The sequence below is a fragment of the Phyllobates terribilis genome, unplaced genomic scaffold (genome assembly GCF_046119375.1).
Source record: "Phyllobates terribilis strain yellow unplaced genomic scaffold, ASM4611937v1 Scaffold_19__1_contigs__length_20705806, whole genome shotgun sequence".
Lineage (NCBI taxonomy): Eukaryota > Metazoa > Chordata > Amphibia > Anura > Dendrobatidae > Phyllobates > Phyllobates terribilis.
Window position 1 is genome coordinate 8,212,225 of NW_027362779.1, and position 17,442 is coordinate 8,229,666.

The following is a 17,442-nucleotide window of genomic DNA, read 5'->3' on the forward strand; positions in this document are numbered from 1 at the left end:
TCTTCCAAAATTTTACAACATCCTCTAAAAGGCTTTCTAAAGTAAGTGATCAATAAATCCAGAATACATAAAAAGACCTCTAAAAGTAAAAAATAGAATTTCATATCTTATTTTTGTCCTTATTTAGCTCTGTACCACCGTTATCAAGTCCCCTCCAGAGTGTACCCCAGCATCCAGCAGAAACATCTCAGAAATGTAAGTAGATTGTGGAGTCATTACTGGGAGCTCCAGACTAATATATGTGCACAACACCAAATATAGGACATAAATACCATCATATCGAATGCAGCATCCACCGCCACATGATCAGCGGTCATTGCGCTTTTGGCTTCAGAATCCGCTGGAGATAACAGCCCATAATTGCTGCCGGTCAGGCATTGTTAGTATTGCCCACATTGTGGGACAGATGTAGTATTACATGCCGGCCATTATTGGTAGTTGTTTTCCGCTCTGCTCCATAGAAGGTAGTTTTAAGCAGGAGACTTCCCCACTATGACTTTCATATGTCCTATTAGGCCTTATAGTTGGGGTTCTTCTAGTGAGACAATCCCTTTTATACTGAATTTACTTGTGATTGACACGTTTTTCTTCTTCCTAACAGGCAGAAAGGATCTTCTCCTGAATCTGCTAGAGACGATGCTATAACCAGCTTGCCGTCCTCGTCCCCATTGTCAGGTATGTACATGTCTATAGCACAAACAATGTGAATGTTATCATCAACGGTGAAATATTTCCACATGGTTTTTCTGTAATAGGTCTCCTATGTTATCTATGTTCCATGGATCCCAATTACTTTGCCCATGGGCCCATACTGTGTCTCCATTTCTGTAACTTTGTACAGTATTATCATGGATTCTGTGATACATTGTTGCATCCAGTAACCTCTGTCATCATAATGAGACATCGTCTCCTATAGTAGAATATCGCTCATTAGGTATGCACCACATGGCGGCACACAGGGCGCTCACTGCTCCATATTAGTGACACATCTAATGCCCCTCATATGAGGTCATGTCCGGTATATAGGACTTATTCTGCCCTATTGTGTAATACCAGATTATCAGGACTATAGGGGAAAGGACTAGAACAATCTATATACTATATACAGGAGCGATACAATGCAGACCCCATAACAATATGTCTTTAGTGAGTTGTTGTTTTTTCTTTTTTCTGATCAGAATTTCAAGCTGATGACGAAAAATCAGAAAATGGGAAAAAGGGGAAAAAGAGACGAGGTAAGTGTGAGAGTCATCTCCATGTTGTGTGATGTCGTCAGTGAGAATAATTCATGTGGAGCAGATGTCATCTGTCGGAGATGGGATTGTCACATGTATGATGGCTGACGATGATCCCTGACCTCTGTGTGATGAGATTCCTCTGCCGTCCGGCCACAGTGACCGCACAGTAGTATCATGTCATATGGAGTCCCATCACTTACATTATATTTCCTTCTCTTCTCATAGGTTCCATCTTCCGCCGGATCCTATCATCCTGCCGGCGTGGATTATCCAGGGCTGCTCGCGTATTTGCGTGTTGTCACCGTTCCCCTAGAGACATCTAAAAGACGGTAAACCTCCGCATCCAGCGCCCTGAAGTCCAGCAGATCCACCATCACTGCTGGAGCTGTACAGAAGGACCTTCACCATCTACCGGTGGCCTTCTGACTGTTACATCTCTGCCGGGACAATCTCAGTATCACCTCTGTCACCAGGCTCCGCGGTATTCATACTGCTCGCAGACGTGGCGGTTACTGATCACCTGGTATCTGACCCCGGCTGTTTTCCTGATTATAAGTTTGCCTACTGATTCTGTTCCTGGTTTTGTCCCTCCCTTCTATCCTATTATTAATAAAAAAAAAATACAATTATTATTACTGAGATCTTGGTTCATCCATCAAACTTTACTCTGCATTTTGTTAACTGATAAAAATAATTTATTAACACTTCTGCTTTTAAAAGGATATATACAGTATGCTTATAATATATATACAGTATGCTGATTATATATACATGGTGACAAAGTCACTGGCAAAGTGCTGGAGGGGAGGTATGTTTCACTGAGGCTATTAGCTTCAGTGATTTGAAGCCCATAAGTTTTACACCAGCACACTATGTGTTGAGAGGGATTAATCGGCCATTTTAAGGGCTGGGTTTTTGTGAACGACCATAGAACGGGTTGGGAGGTCATTCATCATATCTCCACCCCTGGGTGAGGACTAGGATATATATAGACGGCCTTCTAAGGCATTCAGTGTTCAGTAGGGCTGTAGAGAGGAACTCCAGCGCTTTGTGTCCTGAGAAGGAAAAGCTGAACTAGTGGATGGTTGTTCTCCTGAGCGGGCAGATCCCCACAGCAACACGGCTGTATGTTATGTTTTGTTTTTCCTTAGGTCAGAAAGCACGTATTTATTTTTGCTAACTCTTCACTGGCTTATGCAGCATCTTCAAATAAACCAGTGAGAGACTTAAGGAGACAGTGCTCCGGTGGCTACTTCTGTGTGCAACTGAGTGGGCCGATCTACCATAGTATATATAAGGCGGCATGCGTGTCTCTGTCTGAAGCTTCGATAGACTGCGCATGTGTGATGCGCAGCCTGGCTCCAGAGAGAAGCAGGCATCCAGCCGTTACAGGTAAGAGGAGGTGTATGGCGCCGGAGATCGCGGGATGCGTAGACACTGAACGCATACCGCGATCTCCGGCGCCATACTTACATACTTACCTGACCGGGAGGAGCGTTGTCGCGGCGCCTCTCTTCGCTGGAGACCGGGGGCGGAGTGAAGGCGTCAGATCGACGCATGCGCATTGCGCTATCCGGCGCCATTTTACTGAAGACACATTTACAGTGTGTCTTCAGAAAAATGGCGCCGGACAGCGCGGTGCTCCAGCGCCGCACTTCTCCCTCGGCCTCCGGCAGAAGAGGACGCAGCAGTGCTGGAGTACAGAGAAGAAAGGTGAGTATAACTGTTTTTTTTTGTGTATGTGTGTACAGTGTGAAAGGGATGAGGGGGCCACACATAACAGGATTGTGGGGTGAGGGGACCATGCATATATCAGGATTGGGGGGTGAGGGGTACCACATATACCAGGATTGGGAGGTGAGGGGTACCACACATACCAGGATTGGGGGTGAGGGGTACCACGCATACCAAGATTGGGGGTGAGGGGTACCACACATACCAGGATTGTGGGGTGAGGTGTACCACGCATACTAGGATTTGGGGGGTGAGGGGTAACACACATACCACGATTGGGGGTGAGGGGTACCACGCATACCAACATTGGGCGGTGAGGGGTGCCACACATACCAGGATTGGGGGGTGAGGAGTGCCACACATACCAGGATTGGGCGGTGAGGGGTACCACGCATACCAGGATTTGGGGGGTTAGGGGTGCCACGCATACCAGGATTGGGGAGTGAGGGGTGCCACGCATACCAGGATTGGGGGGTGAGGGGTAACACGCATAACAGGATTGGGGGGTGAGGGGTAACACGCATACCAGGATTGGGGGGTGAGGGGACCATGCATACCAGGATTGAGGGTGAGGGGTGCCACGCATACCGGGATTGGGGATGAGGGGTGCCATGCATACCGGGATTGGGGATGAGGGGTGCCACGCATACTGGGATTGGGGATGAGGGTTGCCACGCATATTGGTATTGGGGGATGAGGGGTGCCACGCATACCGGGATTGGGGATGAGGGGTGCCACGCATACTGGGATTGGGGGGTGAGGGGTGCCATGCATACCGGGATTGGGGGTGAGGGGTGCCACGCATACCGGGATTAGGGATGAGGGGTGCCACGCATACCGGGATTGGGGATGAGGGGTGCCACACATACCGGGATTGGGGATGAGGAGTGCCATGTATACCGGGATTGGGGATGAGGGGTGCCACGCATACCGGGATTGGGGATGAGGGGTGCCACACATACAAGGATTGGGATGAGGGGTGCCACTCATGCCGGGTTTGGGGATGAGGGGTGCCACGCATGCCGGGATTGGGGATGAGGGGTGCCACGCATGCCGGGATTGGGGATGAGGGGTGCCACGCATGCCGGGATTGAGGATGAGGGGTGCCACGCATACCGGGATTGGGGATGAGGGATGGAGTGCCATGCATACCGGGATGAGGGATGGCGTACCATGCATACCAGGATGAGGGATACCATACACACCAGGATAGTGATGAGGGGTACCATACATACCAGGATAGGGATGAGGGGTGCCACGCATACCAGGATAGGGATGAGGGGTGCCACGTATACCAGGATTGGGGATGAGGGGTGCCACGCATACCAGGATAGGGCGTGAGGGGTGCCACGCATACCAGGATTGGGGGTGAGGGGTGTCAAGCATACCAGGATTGGGGGTGAGGTGTACCACGCATACCAGGATTGGATGGTGGGGACAGGATGGGGACAGCACAAATACAAGGAGGGGGGCAGCACATACCAGTATGGGAGACCATATACCAATAAAAATGCTGTCCACCCGGGCGTAGAACGGGTTCAATAGCTAGTAGTATATATAAACTGAATGCATATACCGAATTTTTCGGACTATAAGACGCACCGGACCATAAGACGTACCTAGGTTTTAGAGTAGGTAAATAGAAAAAAAATGTAAGCAAAAAATGTGGTCATTATGCCCTGTTAAGGGGGAGGGGGTCTGCTGCTTACACTGTTATAGGGGTAATGTCCCCCAATTCTGTTAATATCCCCCATCCTGGTATATTTATATACACACTGCTCAAAAAAATAAAGGGAACAATCAAATAACACATCCTAGATCTGAATGAATGAAATATTCTCATTGAATACTTTGTTCTGACAACAAAATCACACAAAAATCATCAATGGAAATCAAATTTATTAACCAATGGAGGCCTGGATTTGGAGTCACCCCCAAAATTAAAGTGGAAAAACACACTACAGGCTGATCCAACTTTGATGTAATATCCTTAAAAAAAGTCAAAATGAGTCTCAGTATTGTGTGTGGCCTCCACGTGCCTGTATGACCTCCCTACAACGCCTGGGCATGCTCCTGATGAGGCTGAGTATTGTGTGTGGCCTCCACGTGCCTGTATGACCTCCCTACAACGCCTGGGCATGCTCCTGATGATGCTGAGTATTGTGTGTGGCCTCCACGTGCCTGTATGACAACCCTACAACGCCTGGGCATGCTCCTGATGAGGCTGAGTATTGTGTGTGGCCTCCACGTGCCTGTATGACCTCCCTACAACGCCTGGGCATGCTCCTGATGAGGCTGAGTATTGTGTGTGGCCTCCACGTGCCTGTATGACCTCCCTACAACGCCTGGGCATGCTCCTGATGAGGCTGAGTATTGTGTGTGGCCTCCACGTGCTTGTATGACCTCCCTACAACGCCTGGGCATGCTCCTGATGAGGCTCAGTATTGTGTGTGGCCTCCACGTGCCTGTATGACCTCCCTACAACGCCTGGGCATGCTCCTGATGAGGTTGCAGATGGTCTCCTGTGGGATCTCCTGCCAGACCTGGACTAAAGCATCCGCCAACTCCTGGACAGTCTGTGGTGCAACGTGACATTGGTGCATGGAGCAAGACATGTCAAATGAGCAATAAAAGAGAAGAAATCCGGCACCACCTCTGCTTTAAATACACCTCTCATTCAATGAAATGAAACTCCCGGATACATGGTGGTGCATGTCCAAGTAAACAGTCTAGTAATGCAGAAGCAAAAATAAAGGTAGCACTCAACAAAAGTTCCGAAGATGTCCTTTATTAGTACTAACAGTACATGTTGTCTGGCGGCATAGGATGGAGACCCCTAAGGGTGTGCGGGGGAGTGAGAGAGAGGACGATGGCCGTTTCGCTCCCTTCCGGATCTTGAACGGGTCCCAGGGAGCAAGACATGATGTCCCAGATGTGCTCAATCGGATTCAGGTCTGGGGAACGGGCGGGCCAGTCCATAACTTCAATGCCTTCATCTTGCAGGAACTGCTGACACACTCCAGCCACATGAGGTCTGGCATTGTCCTGCATTAGGAGGAACCCAGGGCCAACCGCACCAGCATATGGTCTCACAAGGGGTCTGAGGATCTCATCTCAGTACTTAATGGCAGTCAGGCTACCTCTGGCGAGCACATGGAGGGCTGTGCGGCCCTCCAAAGAAATGCCACCCCACACCATTACTCACCTACTGCCAAACCGGTCATGCTGAAGGATGTTGCAGGCAGCAGATCGTTCTCCACGGTGTCTCCAGACTCTGTCACGTCTGTCACATGTGCTCAGTGTGAACCTGCTTTCATCTGTGAAGAGCACACTTTGCCAATCCTGGTGTTCTGTGGCAAATGCCAAGCGTCCTGCACGGTGTTGGGCTGTGAGTACAACCCCCATCTGTGGACGTCGGGCCCTCATACCACCCTTATGGAGTTGGTTTCTAACCGTTTTTGCAGACACATCCACATTTGTGGTCAGCTGGAGGTCATTTTGCAGGGCTTTGGCAGTGATCCTCCTGTTCCTCCTTGCACAAAGGCGGAGGTAGCGGTCCTGCTGCTGGGTTGTTGCCCTCCTACGGCTCCCTCCATGTCTCCTGGTGTACTGGCCTGTCTCCTGGTAGTGCCTCCAGCCTCTGGACACTACGCTGACAGACACAGCAAACCTTCTTTCCACAGCTCGCATTGATGTGCCATCCTGGAAGAGCTGCACTACCTGAGCAACTTCTGTGGGTTGTAGAGTCCATCTCAAGCTACCACGAGTGTGAAAGCACAACCAACATTCAAAAGTGACCAAAACATCAGCCAGAAAGCATTGGTACTGAGATGTTGTCTGTGGTCCCCACCTGCAGAACCATTCCTTTATTGAGAGTGTTTTGATAATTGCCAATAATTTCCATCTATTGTCTATTCCATTTGCACAACAGCATGTGAAATTGATCGTCAATCAGTGTTGCTTCCTAAGTGGACAGTTTGATTTCACAGAAGTTTGATTTACTTGGAGTTATATTCTGTTGTTTAAGGGTTCCCTTTATTTTTTGAGTAGTGTATATATATATATATATATATATATATATATATATATATATACTGTGGCTCTGGGTGGTGGGGGGAATGGCAGTGGCGGAGGAGCGGGGCACTGAAGGCAGCATGGCTGCGGTGGCTGCAGCCTTTACCTGAACGGGATTCGGGCATATGATCTGACGTGGCCATAGACTATAATGGTCCAGACAGAGTGAATGTGCCCTCTGTCGTACAGGGGGACATTAAGTCATAGGGGGCACACCAGGCAGGGACCCGATATTACAGGGTGGCAGGAGGGCGACTATTGCAAACAACATAATTAGAGCTATGGGCCCTTATGTGCAGAGTATTCAGGGGCCCCATTATGCAATGCAGGCGGGATACAGAGTCCCAGCAGAGCTCAACAATGACGGATACAATGTTTTATAATGGAATTGACCTAATAACAAGGCACCAGTGTAATGGTATCAGGGGCCCCGGCAGCCGCCTGTACTCAGCTCCTATATATCAGGTGTAAGGGCCACATAGTAATGGTATCAGGGGCCCCAGCAGCTGCCTGTACTCAGCTCCTATATATCAGGTGTAAGGGCCACATAGTAATGGTATCAGGGGCCCCAGCAGCCGCCTGTACTCAGCCCTTATATATCAGGTGTAAGGGCCACACAGTAATGGTATCAGGGGCCCCAGCAGCCGCCTGTACTCAGCCCTTATATATCAGGTGTAAGGGCCACATAGCAATGGTATCAGGGGCCCCAGCAGCCGCCTGTACTCAGCCCTTATATATCAGGTGTAAGGGCCACATAGCAATGGTATCAGGGGCCCCAGCAGCCGCCTGTACTCAGCCCTTATATATCAGGTGTAAGGGCCACATAGCAATGGTATCAGGTGCCCCAGCAGCCGCCTGTACTCAGCCCTTATATATCAGGTGTAAGGGCCACATAGTACTGGTATCAGGGCCCCCAGCAGCCGCCTGTGCTCAGCCCTTTTATATCAGGTGTAAGGGCCACATAGTAATGGTGTCAGGGGCCCCAGCAGCCGCCTGTACTCAGCCCTTATATATCAGGGGTAAGGGCCACATAGTAATGGTATCAGGGGCCCCAGCAGCCGCCTGTACTCAGCTCCTATATATCAGGTGTAAGGGCCACATAGTAATGGTATTGTAGCACCCTGAGGATTCGGCTGCTACAGGGGTATTGCACCTCAGCCAGAGGTGTGATATTCCACTCCCGGGTAAGGATGGAGTGTGGAACTGAGCTCGGTTAGCTGCATGCACTACACACATCCCATTTCCGAGGAACAGACCGACGGTACTCCCACCAGTTTATGTGCAGGTACGACAGTGTCTGTTCCTGGCTGGAGTGGGAGGGGGGTGGAACATCTCAGTAGTGTAGGGGCAGATAGGGGGAGCAGTCTGGGTAGAGCTAGGAGCTCATTGGGTGCTGGTCACCTGAGCTCACACATAGAGGGAGTATATAAGGTGGGCACCATCTTAGATCAGGGTCTTTGCAGAGGAGTCTTTTGCAGAAGGCTGGTCAGTCTGTCAGTCTTTTGCAGAGCAGTGGAGGAAAGCAGAGGAGCAGAGCAGCCCCAAGGCCAAGAGTGAGAGAGGAGAAAGAAAGACCCAGAGGGGGAGAAAGAAGGAACTCTGAGAGCCCAAACTAAATCAAAGGGTGAAGAGTTGGCAACAGGGTACCGGATCCCAAGCTGGCAGAGGCTACAGCACACCTTAGCCAGGAACCGGAGGCCGTGGGCAGAATCTGCCACGGCCACCCACTATATCCACCCGGAAGGCAGACCACGCATAGGGTCAGGGAACCCAGAGACAAGGGTTTACCACCAAGAGGCCCGAGGGAGCCGGACATAGGTGGATCCCTGGTGGGGAAGGCCAGAGACGAGGACAGGACAGAAAGGGAGCTCAGAACCACGCTCCAGAACTACTTGGGGGTTGGCCGAGTCCAGGACCTGGTGGACGCAGCACGGCTCGGGTGGTCACTCAAGGCCGGAGTGACCGGTTCAAGAACAGCAGTAAGTAAACAAACCCTGAACTGCACAGCCCGACTCTGACTCTCATTTCCATCCTCACTGCACCTCCACAACCACCATCCTCTGCACCTGACCCCCTGAGGCTATACCCCTCCCGTTGGGGGTTATTCTACCTGGGCTGCACAAACACCATCAGCCTCAGCGGACCCTGCTGCAGCGGCGGCCGTAGTGACCGCAATTCAACGGGTGGCGTAGTCGACATAAAGAACTTTAGTAACATCATAAGGACTGCCACACACTGAGCTTGACACCCTGGGCACGGACCGGGTCACAGCCACTCGGAGACTACAACCTCCATCTGATCCGGCTCCGGGTATCCCCAACAACACTGGCCCAGGGGGCGCGTCAACTTTGGCGTAGTCGGCAGGATAACGTGCCCGCAACAACCGGGTACTGCGTGCCTGAAGAAAAGTACATCGTTACCTTAAAAAGAAGTCTCCCGCCGGTTCCGGAGGGTCCCCGCCATCGGGCCCCATCACAGGTCGTTTCCCGCCGGTTGTCCGCCATTTGCAGCTTTTTCCCGCCATCCATGGAGTTTCCCGCCACTGGGAGACGATTCCCGCCATTTCCGAAGATTTCCCGCCTTGGAAGAGCGGACGCCATTATGGGCGTGCCAGAGGGTGGCAAAAGGCCACCTCCCATCGTGGGCCAGGTCGAAGAATGGCGCCAAAAGCGGAAACCGCGCCCACCAACAGAGACTGTGATGCTGGAAGTGTCCATCAGCGTAAGAGAACTGCCCCTGGAACTGACAATCACCAAGTTGCCCCGGGACCACCCTCGATGTGGGCGGAGACAGAAGAAGAGAGCAAAGATGGGTGTCGCCTGGAGAAGTCTGGAGAGAGCGCACCCGGAGACAAGACGTCTGGAAGAGAGTCCAGAGAGAGCCTACCCGGAGATGGAGGGAGAGCCAGGCAGCACCGACCCAGTGGTCAGGAGCCTGATGCGGGCCGCCACTCCAGGCAGCACCGACCCAGTGGTCAGGAGCCTGTTGCAGGTCGCCACTCCAGAAGGCCTGCTGGAGATCCTAACACAGCTCCCCCGAGACCGGGAGTGTGCACAGACTGCGCTGGAGGGCCTCGCACAGAGGTTGGCCCGGGTGCAACGAGAGACGTTGGCGGAGTGGAGCCGAGAGATGGCCCAGCAGACCGAGACTCGTCAGCGGAGCACGCCACCCGAGACGAGGAGACAGACCGCCTCTGAGGATGGCGCAGGAGGACTGAAGGCCGGAGACGGCGCCGAGAAGGGAGCCGAACGAATGGAGGCGGGTAAAGGGGACGTCACTACCCCGAGCTGGGAAACTGCGTGCCTGCCCCAGCTCCCCGTCGCAGAGCCCGAAATTCCCCCTGCCGTGCCCGTCGCTGCATCGTCACCGCCGCCGACTAGGCCTCAAACGGAAGCCGCGACCCCTGTGACGTCACACGCCTCGACCTCGAGCGTGGCCAAGCATAAAATACCACCGGCCTGGTCGCAAGGCCTAGTACCCCCGGGCGCCGCAATACCAACAGCGCCCCCTACCTCCGCGGAGCCCCCGGCCTGGTCGCAGGGCCGAGTAACCACGGGCGCCGCCGTTCTTACGGTGCCCTTTGCCTTTAAGGTGCCCCAAGCCTGGTCGCAAGGCCTGGTCGACCCGGGCGCAGCTACCATCAACGCGCCCTCAACCTCTAGAGTGCCGCACCTGGGTGAGGACCTGTTCGCCCAGCATACGTGCCCGGATGGGCAGCCCTTCGTATGGCCCCAGGAATACATCCAGCTGGAGCTGCAAAAAGCAAGGGCCATGTGCGAACCCCTGATCCCGGCTCCAAAGCCCATAAAGAGGATCACGCCCCCGCTAGAAGAGACCCAGTTTGAGTGGGATCCCACCGGAGAAGCCCTCATGGGGTTCACTCAGGAGACTCGGGCAGCCGCAGCGGAGCGTGCAGAGTGCTGCCGCCAGCAGCTCGAGGTCTTTGAGAGGGAGCGGAGAGAGAGGCGGGTCCGGGAACAACAAGCCCAAATAAGGAGCGCGGAGCAGAAGAGCCGGACCAGGAGAAACCCCCGTGCAGCGCATGGTCCCCGTACCATCGGGACTGTGATAAAGTTCAATCTGCAGCATGGGTGGGGTTTCATCAGGGATCACCGCACCCCAGGCGACGTCTTCGTGACCAGGAGAGACGTTGAGTCCCACCTACCGGAGGGACACAGAGGTCGTGACCTGTATTTAGGGGACGAGGTCACCTTCACCCGGCACAAGTGTGCCAAAGGACCCTACGCCCTCCATGTGCATCGCCTGACGGAGGAGGAGCTGCGGTGTGAGGAGGAGCAAGAGGACCCGGACGGGTCTGAAACTGAAACTGTCCACAAAGAAAGAGCAGGAGGACGCCGTCGTTGAGTACGGTAGTGAAGAGACTGTATAAAGTTGCCCGTCGGGGTACAAGAACTGTTCTAGTTAAAATATAGTCCCCGTTGGGACCAGCAAATTGAACTGTTAACCCCGTGTGTCCCTATTCCCACTGACCGAGGACTGAGAGCGGTCAATCCTCCCTAATACCTGGCCGAGGACTGAGAGCGGCCATATTTCCCTTGTATATAGTTGCGCTTCCTAATGCGCCCCCTACTGGTTTTATAGGAAACTGTTGTTTTTACTACAAGAGACTGTCGCACTTTACCCGGTCACAAGTTGCACCGTGACCAGAGGAACCAGAAACAAGAATGTTTATATGAAAAGTTTATGCTGCTGATAATGTTTATATGTTTTATATGTTTATGTTATGAAAAAAAAAATGTATGTTTGTGGATGTTTGTATCTTACAGCCCGAGGACGTGCTGTGATTTACCAGGGGGGAATGTAGCACCCTGAGGATTCGGCTGCTACAGGGGTATTGCACCTCAGCCAGAGGTGTGATATTCCACTCCCGGGTAAGGATGGAGTGTGGAACTGAGCTCGGTTAGCTGCATGCACTACACACATCCCATTTCCGAGGAACAGACCGACGGTACTCCCACCAGTTTATGTGCAGGTACGACAGTGTCTGTTCCTGGCTGGAGTGGGAGGGGGGTGGAACATCCCAGTAGTGTAGGGGCAGATAGGGGGAGCAGTCTGGGTAGAGCTAGGAGCTCATTGGGTGCTGGTCACCTGAGCTCACACATAGAGGGAGTATATAAGGTGGGCACCATCTTAGATCAGGGTCTTTGCAGAGGAGTCTTTTGCAGAAGGCTGGTCAGTCTGTCAGTCTTTTGCAGAGCAGTGGAGGAAAGCAGAGGAGCAGAGCAGCCCCAAGGCCAAGAGTGAGAGAGGAGAAAGAAAGACCCAGAGGGGGAGAAAGAAGGAACTCTGAGAGCCCAAACTAAATCAAAGGGTGAAGAGTTGGCAACAGGGTACCGGATCCCAAGCTGGCAGAGGCTACAGCACACCTTAGCCAGGAACCGGAGGCCGTGGGCAGAATCTGCCACGGCCACCCACTATATCCACCCGGAAGGCAGACCACGCATAGGGTCAGGGAACCCAGAGACAAGGGTTTACCACCAAGAGGCCCGAGGGAGCCGGACATAGGTGGATCCCTGGTGGGGAAGGCCAGAGACGAGGACAGGACAGAAAGGGAGCTCAGAACCACGCTCCAGAACTACTTGGGGGTTGGCCGAGTCCAGGACCTGGTGGACGCAGCACGGCTCGGGTGGTCACTCAAGGCCGGAGTGACCGGTTCAAGAACAGCAGTAAGTAAACAAACCCTGAACTGCACAGCCCGACTCTGACTCTCATTTCCATCCTCACTGCACCTCCACAACCACCATCCTCTGCACCTGACCCCCTGAGGCTATACCCCTCCCGTTGGGGGTTATTCTACCTGGGCTGCACAAACACCATCAGCCTCAGCGGACCCTGCTGCAGCGGCGGCCGTAGTGACCGCAATTCAACGGGTGGCGTAGTCGACATAAAGAACTTTAGTAACATCATAAGGACTGCCACACACTGAGCTTGACACCCTGGGCACGGACCGGGTCACAGCCACTCGGAGACTACAACCCCCATCTGATCCGGCTCCGGGTATCCCCAACAACACTGGCCCAGGGGGCGCGTCAGTATCAAGGGCCCAGCAGCCGCCTGTACTCAGCCCTTATATATCAGGTGTAAGTGTGGCACCCCAGGGGTCTGATTTCCACAGTAATAGCAATATTATGTCTGAGAGCAGGTGGGAGGTCTCTTGGTCAGGAATCCTGTGCATGCCACACCTCCTGCCCAGTCCTGGGAGGGGAAGAACTTCCCCTATATAAAACTGGGGCTGAGGCAGGGTTAGTTAGTTAAGAAGAGGAGCAGCTATAGGAAAGAAAGATCAGGAGCTCAGTGGGAGCAGTGCTACAAGGAATCAGGGGCTGGCAGCTGAAGAGCTCGCCATGATTGAAGAGTTACCACCGGACCCGGAGTCCGAGGCTGTGGGGACTAATCCTTACCCAGCAGCAGAAACCGACCGGCAGGGGATTTCAGGTCCTCTGGCCAAGAAACCCGAAGGCACGGTCACACGCGTGGGACCAGCACCGCCGTCGTGGAGCGGAAGCCACTAGAAGGCCCCGAGTCACCGGCCATACGGGTGAGCACCACACGGTACACTCAGGGACGTGGGCTACTTTTACCCGCCTCTAGCAAGGTAGCCAGAAGAGTACAATTAGTTGGGGAGGCCTACAACTCCGCCTGGCCAGGGGAAATCCCATCTGCTCAAAGACTGACCAGGCCCCGATCGCTAGCCAGTACTCCGGGAGGGTCTATCTTTATCACCAGTAAAGACCCTGAACTACACCGCATCGTCTCTGAGTGGTTCCTGCTACCCCCATCATCCACGTCGGCTGCCCTGAGGCCATACCCCTCCCGTTGGGGGTTATACCATCTACGCTGCACAATCGTACCACCGGCCTCAGCGGTCTGCCCTGCAGCGGCGGCCTCATAGCCGCATTCAACGGGTGGCGTAGTCGAACACCGTACCATCTACTGCTAAACTCTGCCACACAGTTTGACTCCCTGGGCACGGACCGGGTCACCGCCACGAGACTACTACCCCCAACAGGCCCGGCTCCGGGTAGTCCCCGCGTGCGCAACGCTACACCAAGTAGGCCCAGGGGCGTGTCATAAGGGCCACATAGTAATGGAATCAGGGGCCCCAGCAGCCGCCTGTACTCAGCCCCTATATATCAGGGGTAAGGGCCACATAGTAATGGTATCAGGGGCCCCAGCAGCCGTCTGTACTCAGCTCCTATATATCAGGGGTAAGGGCCACATAGTAATGGTATCAAGGGCCCAGCAGCCGCCTGTACTCAGCTCCTATATATCAGGTGTAAGGGCCACATAGTAATGGTATCAGGGGCCCCAGCAGCCGCCTGTGCTCAGCCCTTATATATCAGGGGTAAGGGCCACATAGTAATGGTATCAAGGGCCCAGCAGCCGCCTGTACTCAGCTCCTATATATCAGGTGTAAGGGCCACATAGTAATGGTATCAGGGGCCCCAGCAGCCGCCTGTACTCAGCTCCTATATATCAGGTGTAAGGGCCACATAGCAATGGTATCAGGGGCCCCAGCAGCCACCTGTACTCAGCCCTTATATATCAGGTGTAAGGGCCACATAGTAATGGTATCAGGGGCCCCAGCAGCCGCCTGTACTCAGCTCCTATATATCGGGTGTAAGGGCCACATAGTAATAGTATCAGGGGCCCCAGCAGCCACCTGTACTCAGCCCTTATATATCAGGTGTAAGGGCCACATAGTAATGGTATCAGGGGCCCCAGCAGCCGCCTGTACTCAGCCCTTATATATCAGATGTAAGGTCCACATAGTAATGGTATCAGGGGCCCCAGCGGCCACCTGTACTCAGCTCTTATATATCAGGTGTAAGGGCCACATAGTAATGGTATCAGGGGCCCCAGCAGCCGCCTGTACTCAGCTCCTATATATCAGGTGTAAGGGCCACATAGTAATGGTATCAGGGGCCCCGGCAGCCACCTGTACTCATCTCCTATATATCAGGAGTAAAGACCACATAGTAATGGTATCAGGGGCCCCAGGTGCCGCCTGTACGCAGCTCCTATATTCAGCCACGGCCGAAAGTGTTGGCAATCTTGAAATTGTTCCAGAAAATGAAGTATTTCTCCCAGAAAATTATTGCAATTACACATGTTTTGTTATACACATGTTTAATATTCTTTGTGTGCATTGGAACAAAAGAAAAAAACAAACAAAAGGAAAAAAGGCAAATTGGACATCATTTCATACAAAACCCCAAAAATGGGCCGGACAAAATTGATAGCACCTTTCCAAAATTGTGGGTGAACAACTTTGTTTCAAGCATGTGATGCTCATTCAAACTAACCTGTGGCAAGTAACAGGTGTGGGCAATATGAAAATCACACCTGAAACCAGAAAAAAAGTGGAGAAGTTGACTCAATCTTTGCATTGTGTCTGTGTGTGCCACACTAAGCATGGAGAACAGAGAACAGAGAAGAGAACTGTCTGAGTATTTGAGAACCAAAATTGTTGAAAAATATCAACAATCTCAAAGTTACAATTCCATCTCCAGAGATCTTGATGTCCCTTTGTCCACGGTGCGCAACATAATTAAGAAGTTTACAAGTCATGGCACTGTAGCTAATCTCCCTGGACGTGGATGGAAGAGAAAAATTGATGAAAGGTTGCAATGCAGGATAGTCCGGATGATGGATAAGCAGTGCCAATCAAGTTCCAAAGAAATTCAAAGTTGTCCTGCAAGCTCAGGGTGCATCAGTGTTAGTGCAAATAAGCGCTATGGCAGGAGACCCAAGAGAACCCACTGCTGACACAGAGACATAAAAAGCTACACTAAAGTGTGCCAAAATGTATGCAAGCCAAAATCCTTCTGGGAACGCATCTTTTGGACAGATGAGACCAAGACAGAGCTTTTTGGTAAAGCACATCATTCTACTGTTTACTGAAAATGGAATAATGCCTACAAAGAAAAGAACACACTACCTACAGTCAAATATGGTGGAAGTTCAAAGATGTTTTGTGGTTGTTTTGCTGCCTCTTGCACTGGGTGCCTTGACTGTGTGCAAGGCATCATGAAATCTGAAGATTACCAAAGGATTTTGGGTCGCAATGTAGTGCCCAGTGTCAGAAAGCAGGGTTTGCGTCCTAGGTCATGGTTCTTCCCGGAGAATGACCCCAAACATACTTCAAGAAGCCCGCAGAAATGGATGGAAACATAGCGCTGGAGAGGTATGAAGTAGCAGCAACTATGAGAGACATGGAGCAGTTTACAAAAGAAGAGTGGTCAAAATTCCAGCTGAGAGGTGTAAGAAGCTTGTTGATGGTTATAGGAAGCGATTGATTGCAGTTATTTTATTCCAAAGGGTGAGCAACCAAATATTAAATTTGAGGGTGTAACGGGTCTGGGAGGCGGAACCTCTGAGCAGCTATACAAGGGGGCGGTCCTTGTAAGGAAGCGGGTGGCTCCCAGGGAAGACGGGCAGGTAGTCACGGCAAGTGACAGGGACAGTCTCTGGGTAGAAGGGCAGGTAGTCACGGCAAGTGACAGGGACAGTCTCTGGGTAGAAGGGCAGGTAGTCACAGGGACAGTCTCTGGGTAGACTAGCAGACAGGTAGCAGGTGGACGCTCCCAGGTGAGCGGGCAAGAGTCTCTGGACGGGCAAGTGGTCACAGCAAGCGACGGCAGAGCCTCCAGGTAGGCTAGCAGGCAGGTAGCAGGTGAGCGCTCCCAGGTGAGCGGGCAAGAGTCTCTGGACTGGCAGTTGGTCACGGCAAGTGACGGCAGAGCCTCCAGGTAGGCTAGCAGGCAGGTAGCAGATGAGCGCTCCCAGGAGAGCGGGCAAGAGTCTCTGGACTCTCAGGTGGTCACGGCAAGTGACGGCAGAGCCTCCAGGTAGGCTAGCAGGCAGGTAGCAGGTGAGCGCTCCCAGGTGAGCGGGCAAGAGTCTCTGGACTGGCAGGTGGTCACGGCAAGTGACGGCAGAGCCTCCAGGTAGGCTAGCAGGCAGGTAGCAGGTGAGCGCTCCCAGGTGAGCGGGCAAGAGTCTCTGGACTGGCAGGTGGTCACGGCAAGTGACGGCAGAGCCTCCAGGTAGGCTAGCAGGCAGGTAGCAGGTGAGCGCTCCCAGGTGAGCGGGCAAGAGTCTCTGGACTGGCAGGTGGTCACGGCAAGTGACGGCAGAGCCTCCAGGTAGACTAGCAGGCAGGTAGCAGGTGAGCGCTCCCAGGTGAGTGGGCAGGCTGGTCCATAGACAGACTGACAGGTGTCGGAAGGCAGACCGTCGGACCGCAGGCTTGCAAGCAGGTAAGCGGATATCAGGCAGGTATCAAGCAGGAATCTGGCAGGTGACTGGCAGGTAACTGGTAACGGGACCTGAGGGCTGAAGCAGAGTGAAGGCTTTGCAACAACAATGCTCG